This window comes from Rhipicephalus sanguineus, chromosome 11 (genome assembly GCF_013339695.2).
Source record: "Rhipicephalus sanguineus isolate Rsan-2018 chromosome 11, BIME_Rsan_1.4, whole genome shotgun sequence".
Classification (NCBI taxonomy): Eukaryota; Metazoa; Arthropoda; class Arachnida; order Ixodida; family Ixodidae; genus Rhipicephalus; species Rhipicephalus sanguineus.
Window position 1 is genome coordinate 56,056,058 of NC_051186.1, and position 12,394 is coordinate 56,068,451.

Consider the following 12,394-nt stretch of genomic DNA (forward strand, 5'->3'; position numbering starts at 1 on the left):
GGACGGGGGGCTGCAACCGGCTGACTCGAACCGCATGCGCGTTTCATTTAAAAAGATCTCCCGGAAGGTTTTTAGGGCGCGTCGTTTCGTCGTGACCGAGTCCTCCCGCGCACCTACCGACGCAGCTCGCCGTGTGCGCTCCACTTGCCTCGATCTCGCGCCTCCTATTCATTCATCCATCTATCTAGGGGATGCTCTATGGCTTCCCCTAGTCGGTACCACAAGGTTGACTCCTGTGCTCGCGCTTATAGCACCGGCGTGGGGGTTTCTTAAAGGGACACTAAAGGCAAATATTAAGTCGACGTTGATTGCTGAAATAGCGGTCCAGAAACCTCGTAGCGCTGCTTTTGTGCCAAGGAAGTGCTTATTTTGAAATAAAATCACGTTTTTAGTGGTCCGCATCGCGTTAGCGCGCTTCAAATCTCCCGCCTGAAAATACGACTCTCATACGTCACTGCTGCCATGCCCAACGTTGCCCGCTTGTACTGCGCGGCCGCCGACACTAGTAGCAGCCGAGCGGAAGTAGCGGGACCCACAGTAGCAACAACGGCGCTGCGGCAAAGACTTGCTCGGATGGGCACATTCAAAGCCGTCACCAAGTTGCGGTTGGTCTCGTAATCCTCAGTACGAAAGTGCAGCGAGCACACACGCAGAGGTTTTGACTGTTTAGCACACTGGCGCAATGGCATGTCACTAAGCCACTTCGAGCGTAAGGGTTCATTCCGCGGCACCCAGTGAAAAGACACACCGGTTTCCTTGCTGCAGCACTGGCGTTGTGCACCATTCGGGCATCCGGCAATATGACACGCATGCGGCATTTTGTCGAACTTTCTGTCAGAGCGACCTTCACGAGCGCGCAAAACACGCACGGCAGTACGCGATGCCGAAACTACCACTGAGACGGGCGAGGCACAGCGGCACAGTTCGGCGAAAACGGAACCTTCGAACCACGCGCGCCGTTCCCCATGGCAACGCCACGGAGGTTTTGTTTTCCATGAATCAAGCGGAAACGAACAAACAGCATTTTATTACGTCTTTTGATGCTCGAAATGTTCTTTTTTTACTGCTGCTAGTTTGATTACTAGTGATTTATTGCAGGCCGACTTCCCTACGTCATCGGGATCACTTCGAAAATGTCCCACTCGTGGCGCTCGTCATGTGATACATTTAGCTTAATTTCTCGGTAAGTAGGGCACTGCTGGTGATAATATTGCCGTTTTAGAAGTTGTCATACATTGGGCTTTCACTCTGACATAAATTGTTATTTGCCTTTAGTGTCCCTTTAAAGTCGAGAGAGAGAGAGAGAGAGCCACCAAAGCCCTCTTAGCGTAGCAGCTTTCCCGTCTTCTCTCTTGTACCACGTGCTTGGCTCACGCTCATTTAAAACGAAGCTTTGCTTACTTTTTTTTCACTAACTTGGAACCTGCTATCGCTCCCCCACGCCCATTTTTTTTTCTCTTTTAATTCCTCTTGTGGCGCTCACAGACCGCCTTTTTACCGTGGCCGTCTCACCCGCGGTCTGGAATAAGCACGCGCTGGCACGTGCAAGGTCTTTTGGTTGCCTTTTTTTTTCTTTATTTTTCTTTTCTGTCGTCGCAGAAGGAATTTCATTTCGTAAGTTCTCAAAGGAAGCGCGGCTTCTAGGTCGCGCCCTCTCTCTTTTTTTTTTCCTAATTACTCACGTTCTTTTTTTAAGAAAACGAAAAAAAAAACTCCTCCCTCCACCCCCTCTCTGGCAACCTACAGGCTTCCCACTCCCGCACGACACCGCCGCGGATGCACACGCGTTCCTCCTAGTTTCGTATTCTTATAAATAGAGCCCGACTTCCTCCTTCTTGCCAGCTTCTTCTTCATCTTCTTCTTCCGGACAGGGAGCGCGCGACACAGGCAAGCCACCCCCGCGGCAAAGCGGCGGCTTCGCGCTTTCTGGCAAATCACAACCTCCTCTCCACATTTCTTATTTTTTTTTTAATCATCCGTGCGTCGGCTTTAGGAGGCTTATCACGCGGTCGACGTATAGTATAGGCCCCCTCGCTTGCAGAACGCCGCGATTTCTTTCGGGAGAAGACGCTGGAGGGGAGGAGACGTCGAAATAAAACAAGGAACGAATTCTCAAAATTACTTTTCACGGCCTTCCTTCCGTCGGTACCGCTCGCACGTCGTGTCGTGCCACAGCCGCCGCGGGGAGGGAGGGGAAATGTGTTCTTGATTACTTCCGGAAGGCGGAAGGCTGCTTCCTCGAAGTTTCCTCTTCACCTTGAGGCGCGTTTTTTAGATTCCTTCCTCTCTGTCTTCTTCCTCATTTCCGACGAGGAGCTTTCACTGCTCTCGCCGCTTGCGCCACGCGACACGCTAGGGCCTGGTTGTGTCACCCCCTCAACTCCTCCCTCGACATGTCTGGTCTCCAGCCGTTGGCTTGGGCTTGGCTCGGCTCGACAGCCCGACACACACGAAATAAAAAAGTGAGCAGAAAAAAAAAGACAGGAAGAAGGCGAAACCTCTCGTGTTTCCGCACGGATCTCTTCGTTCTATTTGCTTCACTTTCTTTTCCGCCGCGTCCTTCGCTCATTGCGTCTCAAGGTTTCCGCCGACGCGTGTCTCCGGCGGCGGCCGCCGCCGCCGGGTTCGAATCCCACCTCGCCGACTCCTGGTCGAGGAGACTCTGTCGGCTGCGGTGACGGGAAATCACCGTCGCAGTCGGAGACGTCGTTTTATACACAATGCGACGTGACGTCCCCGTCTGCTAGACCCCGTCAGTCATTCAGTCAGCAGTCAACCTCCGGGCGACTGACTGACGTTTTGTCGTTGTGTTGGCAAAGCGCTTGCGTCGCGATACAAGCGTCGCTTGTCACTCTCTATCGCTCGTATTGTGACATGCGCTTCACAGACACACGTCCGTCAGGTTGGCGTGGGCTGACTGGAAGACTACTGACAGGTTGGCAGACGGGACATATATGGCCGTCACTTTGTCGAGGGGAACGTAAAATTCGTAACTTCGGGTAAAAGCTCTCCAACACAGCCTTGGCACTCTTTGGGCGTCTTTAATGCGTGCTGAGTGTTTCAGGTTGGATGAAAGTATTAACTGGTCAGAGGTTGATATAAGTAATAGACGTTTCGGATATTGGTTAAAAAAGGGGGGAGGGGGGCATAGAGTAATATAGAGCCGGTGTTGTTACAAGTCTAGATAAGATGACATCGTAGAAGTAGAACCTTGTATTAAGGAAGAAGAAAGAAAATTTTAAAAGAGATAGTATCCTGCAGTGCGACATATGACACAGTACTTTATTGTAAAATAAAACAGACTAAGTTACTACAACTACAACTACGTCACCGCGTCGTTTCGAAGGCCCTGTCAACAAAAATCATGATGTTGATGTGATCAAGTAAGATAGAACAATGCCATTTCGTTTTGTTTGGTTTACAGCCGTGGTGTGGAGTCGCATTACTGGTGTTCATGCAAGGCAGCATACAAGGCGTCTTTGCATCGCAGGGGTTAATTAGGAAAGAAACGTGAAATGTAACATGTATAGTGACTACACTCAATGTATTACCACATGCTGCTACGAATAGTTTTGCATAGATATATCGTTCCCTATACCGCGTTTTCACAATTCACTTTGCGCAAGCAGCCCGTATCGCTCGCTTAAATGTAAGAAGTAGTTCGAAGTGCTTAAGTAGGCTTCACCTCATAACATTGATGTCGCTTAGGGAAGCGGCAGAACGAAACGCACGCATTTGGTAGGTCAGATTTGAACATGTCCAGGTGGCGTACACATAATAATAATAATAATAATAATAATAATAATAATAATAATAATAATAATAATAATAATAATAATAATAATAACCATGAAGGAAAAATTCGGCGCTTTAAGGCAGCGCCAACTAGCGCGGCTATGGCTCCGTTTGCCAACTTCGAGCCGAAGAAAAAAAAAATTATGACTGGTGTTCCGAAATACGGCTGTTATAACAACATTTTTTCGCAACTTCTCCTGAGCTGACATTTCCCTTATCACTTGTTCACTTAATCGTCGCTATGCTTTTTACCGCTGCATCACTGTTCTGTATGAGGTCGCCATCGCTATTTTCGTGGTCACCCACCCACGCAAATTGTGAGATAGAATCAGAAGATGAAAACGATCGGAGTATGCGTGGGAGAGATGAGCCCGATTCCGACGACAGATAACGCGGCGCGACCGCGGAACGATGAAAATTTCTTATCCCCGGCGCTTCTTTTCCTTTAATGTCCCGCGAGAACAGATGATTATGCGCGACGAGACCACAAGAGCCTCCTCCTTGCCAGAGCGACCGACGGAGGCCAGGTCTCATAAGTCACATCCTCGCCTGATGTGTACATAAACGTCTCTCTCTCACACACACACAGGGAGAGATACAGACAGATACACACCCAGAGATACAGACATACAGATGCACAGATGGGCGGACAGACAGACAGACAGACAGACAGACAGACAGACAGACAGACAGACACACACACACACACACACACACACACACACGCGCGCGCGCGCACACACACACACACACACAGGCCGAGAGACAGATACACACACGGATACAGACACAGATACACAGACGGACGGACGGACGGACGGACGGACGGACGGACGGACACACAGAAACAGACAGATACACACACGCACAGACACAGACAGACAGACAGACAGATACACACACGCACAGACAGACAGACAGACAGACGTATACACAGAGATACATACACAGAGAATCAGACATACATACAGACATATACCCAGACGTAAAGACGGACGGACGCACAGAGACAGATACACACATACACACACACACACACACACACGTTTCGGAGCATTCGGCATGAGATCGCGCCCACCATTGCATCGGAGAGAGGGTAGAGGGAGTCAGGGCGCCATCTTTCTGCAACTGAATGGCGGTCTCCCGGACAGCTCCGCTTCGTCACCCCCGTATCTCTCCGCACCTGAATGGCGCGTCTCGCGGCAGGTCGCTTCGTCATTCGTCCTATCGCGATGAAAGAGTCGCCAAACCAGCGCGATGCAGAGGTGTATACCGTTTGGAATGAAACAAAAATAATAAAGAATTCTGGGTGGCATGCGGTCGAGTCCCTCCTTGGCAGGGGATGGACGCGCAATCGTTTTTGAATTCCCCAGCCCTCCCCGAGATATTCTAACGTCGTTAATTTTTCTTCGTTCCAAGACAGGTTCTAAAAAACTCGCCCATAACATTTCGTTTCTTACTTTTATTTTTTCTGTTTCATCGTCCGTTCAATCACGCTAACTGCATGCTGACACCGCATTGCTGAGAGTCGAAGTGTAACCAAATGTCTTTTCCGTGGTGTCCCCGGCCTGCTTTCATCTACCTCCAAGCGCTCGTTTTCTTTTTTTTTTTTTTTTGTTCTTGTTTTGTTTCGTTTTCAACTTGAACTGCATGAGCCGAAAATAATTCGAGCGCGCGTTTCGTCTTCGCCCGCATGTGACCTTCGATTCTCGACTGTCCATTAGTGTCACCGGAAACGTCGAATGCATTAATCACCCGACGGCCGCCGCCCATTTTGTTGTTTGTTTTTTTTTTTTTTGCTCGCAGTGCGTAAATGGCGACTGCTTCTCTTTCATTGCCTCCTCAGCAATAAGCTCACCTTTTCTTAAAAAAAAAAAAGTTAAATAGTGAGACAAGTCATTGCGTGCTTTTTATAAAGCCTCGAGGCCAGAAAGTTCGTCCCTGCAAGCTTTGAGAAGTGACACGAGTTTGCTGGCGCAGACTCGGGCTTGTGTGACTTTAGGAACGTTCATGACTCGACGAAAAGACACAGCTGTTCTAGTATGAAGGTGAAGGAAGCTGTGAAAGAGACTCTCTGAGCCAATTGGAAATGTTCCACGGTTATTGAAGTACATAAATGACTGTTAAGAAATTGAAATCGGTAAGCAGCCGTTTGTAACACGAAGCCACAAGGGAATCCATGCTTCTAAGTTGCCGAAAAATTCGTCCTGGTACGGGGATCGAACCCGGGACCAACGCATTTTCTTCCGCCACCTTGCGGGATTTCGCAGAAGTCTTTTGCAATAAATGACGATGTTTTGGTGCACAGCAAACGAATGGTTGTTTTCTGGATAAAAAAAAAAAGGGTACGCATGAGAAGAAATAGCGCTCTTCCTTTACCTGCGTACAACCCCCCCCCCCCCCTCCCCTCCTATTCTGTCGACAGAGGTTACAGTAAGCCAGCAACCAGGGGAACAAAGATTATTCTGGCTATTAGTCACTGAAATTTCATTCAAGGCTGACGCGCAGCACCACAATGTCTTCGTCGTGAACGTGATTGTCAATCGTCCATAGCGAATACATTTGGCTCGCAAACATGAAGGTAAGTCGAGGAATAAAGACAACATATTCGCTTTGACTTGCATGCGTGCATCCGTGGTCGCGCGCCTAACTTCTTTTTTTTTTTTTTTACTGTGAACAATTTTCACGGTGAATTCAGCCATTTTTTTTTTTCATTCTATGTGGTTATCCATCGCTTCCCAAATAGGCTGTTGCAGCCAGTGGCGTAGCCGAGGGGGGGGGGGGGGGGGGGGGGGGGGGGGGTTTGACCCGTCTTCCCGAAATTGTTAAATTTTGCATGCGTACAGGCACACATACAAACGCACGTACAAGCATACGTATAGTATGGTTGAACGTCCCCCACCCCCGAAAAATAAACAAAATTTCTGGCTACGCTATACTGGTTACAGCTAGCTGTGTAGGAGAACACCTCCACGTACACCGCAAAAAAAAAAGAAAAAGTTTCGTAGACGACACAAACGACCGAAGCGTGGCGAAGGCGTTGACTTTTGATCCTCCGTGACTCCCGCTGCTCACTGAACATCGATTTTCAACACAACACGTCGACTATGTTTTTCATTTTTTCATTTTATTTTCTTTTGAGTCTAAGCTTATTTTGTCGCGTGCATGACAGCACGGCACGTGCGTGACGCGCGTCTCCGCGTTTCGCCCGTCACCTCCAGCGACTGAAAGCACATTCTCAGGTGTTTCGCCGGTCTTCCGATTCTCCATCCACCCAGCAACAGCCTGCGCACCACTGTCACGCGCTTCGTTCATGGCAGCGCCCAAAACTAGCTACCGTGCGCTTGCGTGAACTCCACCGCTGGCCTCACACTGCTTTTCTATCTCGTTTTCCTTTTCTAAAGCACCCCTTTCAAAAGACCGGAATCCGTAGCTATGGTGGCTACCATACCGTAGCGACGAGACCAACGCGAGGAGGCGTAAGAAGAAGAAGAAGACGCGATAAAGAGCGAAGCCCTTCCCCCCACTTGCTCTCTGTGGCATCTCCCTTGCGCTCGGCGGCGGCCGCACCACGGAGAAATACATAAATCTAGGATCATTGCGTGTGTGTTCTTCGGTAATCCTTGTATTTCGCGCTGTCCTTACTCCTATTTATTAGGAGAGAAAGAGAGAGCACTATGTCATGCAGTCAACCTTTGCAAGCGAAAGAAACTTTTCTCAAAGCGATTCTATTCGCCTTCAGTCCCTCCCAATTCGCCTTCAGTCCCTGTATCGGCTCAACACGCGACCTCCTCTGAGAGAGATAGCGATTGTGAGGCGCTGTTACAATAATTAATACTAGTACCCATACTAAGGACACTACGGACCGATAGTAAGGATGTCTATACACTAAGAAATAAGATAGTCCTTTGACTCTCTTTTGTGTCCTGACTTTCCACGCATATGACTCTCCTTAAGGACACACGTGAACTCTCTTTGGAGATCATTATACTCCCCTCGGGGAGTCAACGTGCCCCTTTAAAGAGAGAGTCATATAAGTGGCAAGTCAGGATTTACCAAAAAGAACCGATACTAAGTGCCTTTCTGGCTTCAACAATCGTGCTGCGCTAACACCATGGAGAGGTGAAAACTGAAGAGGCAGGTAGCGTCTATCGCGGCAGAATCGAAATTTGAAAGTTAAAAACGAAAAAGAAAGGGGGGAAATAATATCGGCGGGACGCGTGATCGCCCCGTCACAATGCACGTGCAGTCGTTCTCGGCCAATACGCTGCGTCTCGGAGATCACATGTCGCTGGGCCGATATACTACGAGGCCGCAAAATAGCGAGCAGAGTGACCACGGATCGTCTGCTGAAGCTCATAGCTGTGTGACGTAATGCACTCTTCCTCCTTATGTTTTGCTTCCTTCATGGTTTCGCCGTATGTCCTATCTGCAACCTCCTCTCCCCTCTCGTTCCTCCCCGGAATGCTTCGCGCCGCTGCTTCGATGCAAAGCGCCCAGCGCGCCGCGCTGCTACTCCTTCTTCCGTGCCTCCCCTCCCCCTCCCCTCCCTCTTCCCCTTTGGCTATTGACTCGCATCCTTACAGGTCGCTACAGCAAGACGCTCCGTGTGTACCGCGCATGTGCGTGCGGTCGTCTGCGGAGAAAATGAGAGCAACTTCTCCGCGAACCGCCTTCGGTCAACGAGATTGGCATTTCCTCTCGCCCCACTCCTCCTCCCGCTATCCTCCATTATACACACCCCAGACTCTTTCGCTACCCTAGGGCGATTCCCTTATCGAGACTTGTGAAGAAGCACGCACAACGAGAAAGTCTCGTTGCTCCTTCCTTCGCTGTAACACCGAGCGGGGGGACAGGTTTTACGTATACACAGTCGGCGCGCTACCTGTCTTGAGATTTCCGAGAGCAGGCGGGTACGGACGGCACCACCTTTGTTTGGTTTCTTGTTTATTTCTTCTTTTGGTCTCTTTCGTTCTTTATCTTCTTACACCTTTGCGCTTGCCTTATCTGAAGACATACACGAAAGCATTATTCGAATACCGGTGAAGGAACCTACGTGCAAGGGCGTAGCCACAGATATCTTTTTTTTTTTTTTTGGGGGGGGGGGGGTAGGAACACCAACTTTGTGTGTGTGTGTGTGTGTGTGTGTGTTTGTGTGTGTGTGTGTGTGTGTGTGTACTCATACAAAATGTAAACATTGTGAGAGGGGGGTGGGGTGAACCCCCCAACCACTCCCCTGGCTACGCCACTGCCTGCACAGTAGCGCTATAAGAATACTTATTTCATGTACAAAATCGAAATATGGACGTAGCGTCTGAAACATGTCAGCCATGACGTTTGTTTCCGGCTCCCTGTATTGAATCTGGCGCTCACAGTTCACACAAAAGGATAACCTTTGAGATCTGTGGCTGGGATAACTTGGCGATAGGTGGTCGCTTGGGGGAGTAAGTCTGGTCGCCGTACATCGTGCACTCCAACCGTCACAAAGGATGATTTCAAGTCATCATGATCATAATCTGAAGTTGACATCGGCCCGAACACAGTACAATGTCACAAGAGAGCCCCACACGGTTTCCTTGGTTCAAGAACAAGTTATACATAAATTAAAGCTTCGCGGTTGGAGCGCTTATCCCGTTTCGGAGATCGAACCCGGAACCAGATTCCTGGGTAATTGCTGAGCGAGGCTCCAACTAGCAGTATACATTAGCGGCTGGTATGCCTGGAGCGAGGTAATCGAGTTGCCAATTAACTGTAGACCTACGCCATCGGTTACCACCTCGGTCAGTCAATTGGTAGGTCGAGCACTCTGAAAGACCAATGGTATACCGGCTTCGACTCTCGGAGCATGGACGAACCTTCTAACTGCGGGTTTCCATTGTATCTCAGCGTTATGTGTTTTCAAGTGGGCACTAACGTTCCTTTACGCTGATGTAAAAATTTATCAAACCAATATAGTATTTAGTATTTACATACAGTAGTGGCCTATCGCAAGTTGCGTATAGGGGAATTTAGTTTAGTCCTCAAAGTTCATTGCTGATTTTGCGGCTCAAACACTTAACACTTACAGCCGTGGTTTCTCTTGCCAAGTGACTTCACTAGGAACGGTGAGCATGCACAGATACGTATCTTCGATCGAGTGAGCGCTGGTCAGTTCATTCTGAACAGCAGTGTCCTGTAAGCTGATTCACGAACGTTCTATAGAAACCCCGTGGCTACCTTTAGCGCCCACAAGGGAGTATTCTCCGGGATTTATTCTTTTCCGATTCTATTCTCGCTTGAAGAACCCTCTATCTTACTCAGCCACCGCCGCAACGCACCTTTTTCACTCAGCCAAGTCTACGCTATTTCTTTTCGGCAGCGACAAACAGACAGGTTCGAGAAACGAAATGAAGGTGCTTCCAAGAAAACGGAGCCCTCCTTTTTTTTTTCAAGTTCAACTGACGCGGTCGGCATTTCCGCAGCTTCGTACTACTTGCGAGGCAGTGTGCGTTGGTCTCTTCTATACAAGTGTCGATAAATTTCACTTTGACAACCGCACACCCCGTTCCTGATAGCCTTTTCTTTTGTTGTTGTTTGTTTTTGTGGTCTTGACGCTTTTACGAACAAAGACACACCACGGGAGCGGAAATCTGTGACGTCCTGTACCAAGGACTCCCGGTTTCACTTCGAGCACCCCCCGCGGTGCATGACGGGCCGTTTCGATTGTGACTCGCCACTGAAGTTCCCGCGAACCTGATGTCATTCCGTAGAGATAAATCTATATTCGGATGAGCTGTACAAAGCGCCCAGCGTATGTGAGGTCTGTTAATGTAGTAAGACGTCGAAGTGATGTCCGTTAACACATTCCTCGTCGCCTGCTACCGGCGCTATACCAACAGAAGGCATACGAGTCTACGTGTCGTCTGCTTGTGGTATGCGCGCTGCAGAAAACAGGATGTCCGTCTTTGAGCCTTGTTCACACCGTGAAAGGAATGAGTCATGGTTGATCCTCTTGGGGTATTCACGTGGCCATGCGATGACGCAGCTGTCGCCTGGAATAGACCGCAGTGCTTGCGAGTGCTGAGTCATTGGTGAGTGCTGTCGTCCAGGACCGATACGGCATGTTGTTCATGATATCGACGTTGAAGTCGTGTCCGTTAGTACATTCCGCGTCGTGCTACCGGCGTTAACAGGCTTACGAGTATGCGTGGTTTTTGGCAATCCGTGTCGTCTGCTTTAGGAATGTGCGCTGCAGAAAACGGGATGTCCTTCTTTGAGCCTTGTGCATAACGTGAAAGTCATGAGTCATGGTTGATCCCCTTGGTCGTGGGTATTCAGTGGTGGTCACGCGATGACGCAGCTATCGGCGGGATCAAGCCGCAGTGCTTGCGAGTGCTGAGTCATTGATGAATGCTGTTGTCACAGAATAGATCTGGCATGCTCTTACACAGTGCCAAAATATGTCTTCGGAGTTCAAAACCATGCAAAGTATTAACAAAATTTGCTATTTCCCCGTTCTTTCACGTCTGCACCGAGGGCTTGGCTGTCGTACAGGAAAGTGCGCTTGCGGTGTCGTAGAACGGGGGCCGCAAGGGGAGGGGGGGTTTGATCAGTATCGCGACAATATTGATTCTGTACAGATATGATAAAGAAGGCTGATTGCCAAATGTAACATATATAATAAGCCTGTTTCGGTATTTAACACTGCGCAACGCACAACAAAGAAGCATGGGAAAAATGGACCTGAATGCTGATGGAAGCGCCCCGCCCGCGTTGCGGACCATTACCATCGTCTTCATTATCGTGATCCCCATTCTATAGAACAAAAAGACATCTCTTATCGATCTCTAATTAACACAATCTAACAAATCTAACACCAACTAGGGACGATTCTTTTCTCACGAATCACGAATCTTGCGATTCAACACTGTGCTGTATATATAGTTACACGAGCCTTCAGCTTTTAAACCTACTGAACTCCATGGCAATATTATTAACGTATTTTGAAACTGTTCAGACTTCTGAGATGTCTACAGCCCGACGTTCTTCTGTACACATAGTGCACTTAGTATAACTGCCCAGGCGATTTCTTAGTATATTTATAAAAGTTTGTAGGAATTGATTGCTTGTGCTTAGCATTGTATTGATTTTTATTGATGAAGGTGTTTGTCCACTATCCGCACCCCACCGTCCCCCTGCACCTTTATTGCCCGACAGGGCCCTTAGGAAATATAAAAAAAGAAGTGTGGTAATGTCCATAGAGAGCGTTAAAAAGAAAGGAAGAAAAGTTCTGGATTGTCGTTCGCTCAAATCGCAGTAGCACACGCACATACAAGCGCTCGTAAAACTACTTCCAGGTCATTGAAATGTCCGGCGCAAACTTTAATCACGCCGGTTCTAAAGGAGCACACGCCCTTAAAGACTTTGGGAGCGAAACCTTTAGCCAGAAGGCACGAAAGTACATTCTAAACTAGGGTATAAAACTAGAAAAAAAAGAAAAAAGAAACGACGTCGAAAAAAACTGCGCACGCTATCTCTGCAAACGGCGGTGGCCACCCCAGTCTCCCATTATACAATCTTTGCCGCGAATTTATGCGATCGTCGTTGCCGATAGGCTACC

General features: G+C 48.7%; 1 protein-coding gene across 1 annotated transcript in view; it reads right to left on the bottom strand.

Annotated features, from left to right (window-relative positions):
- Positions 1 to 12,394, bottom strand: part of LOC119373703 (protein jagged-1a) — a 124,138-nt gene that overhangs the window by 28,180 nt on the left and 83,564 nt on the right. The window lies entirely within an intron of this gene.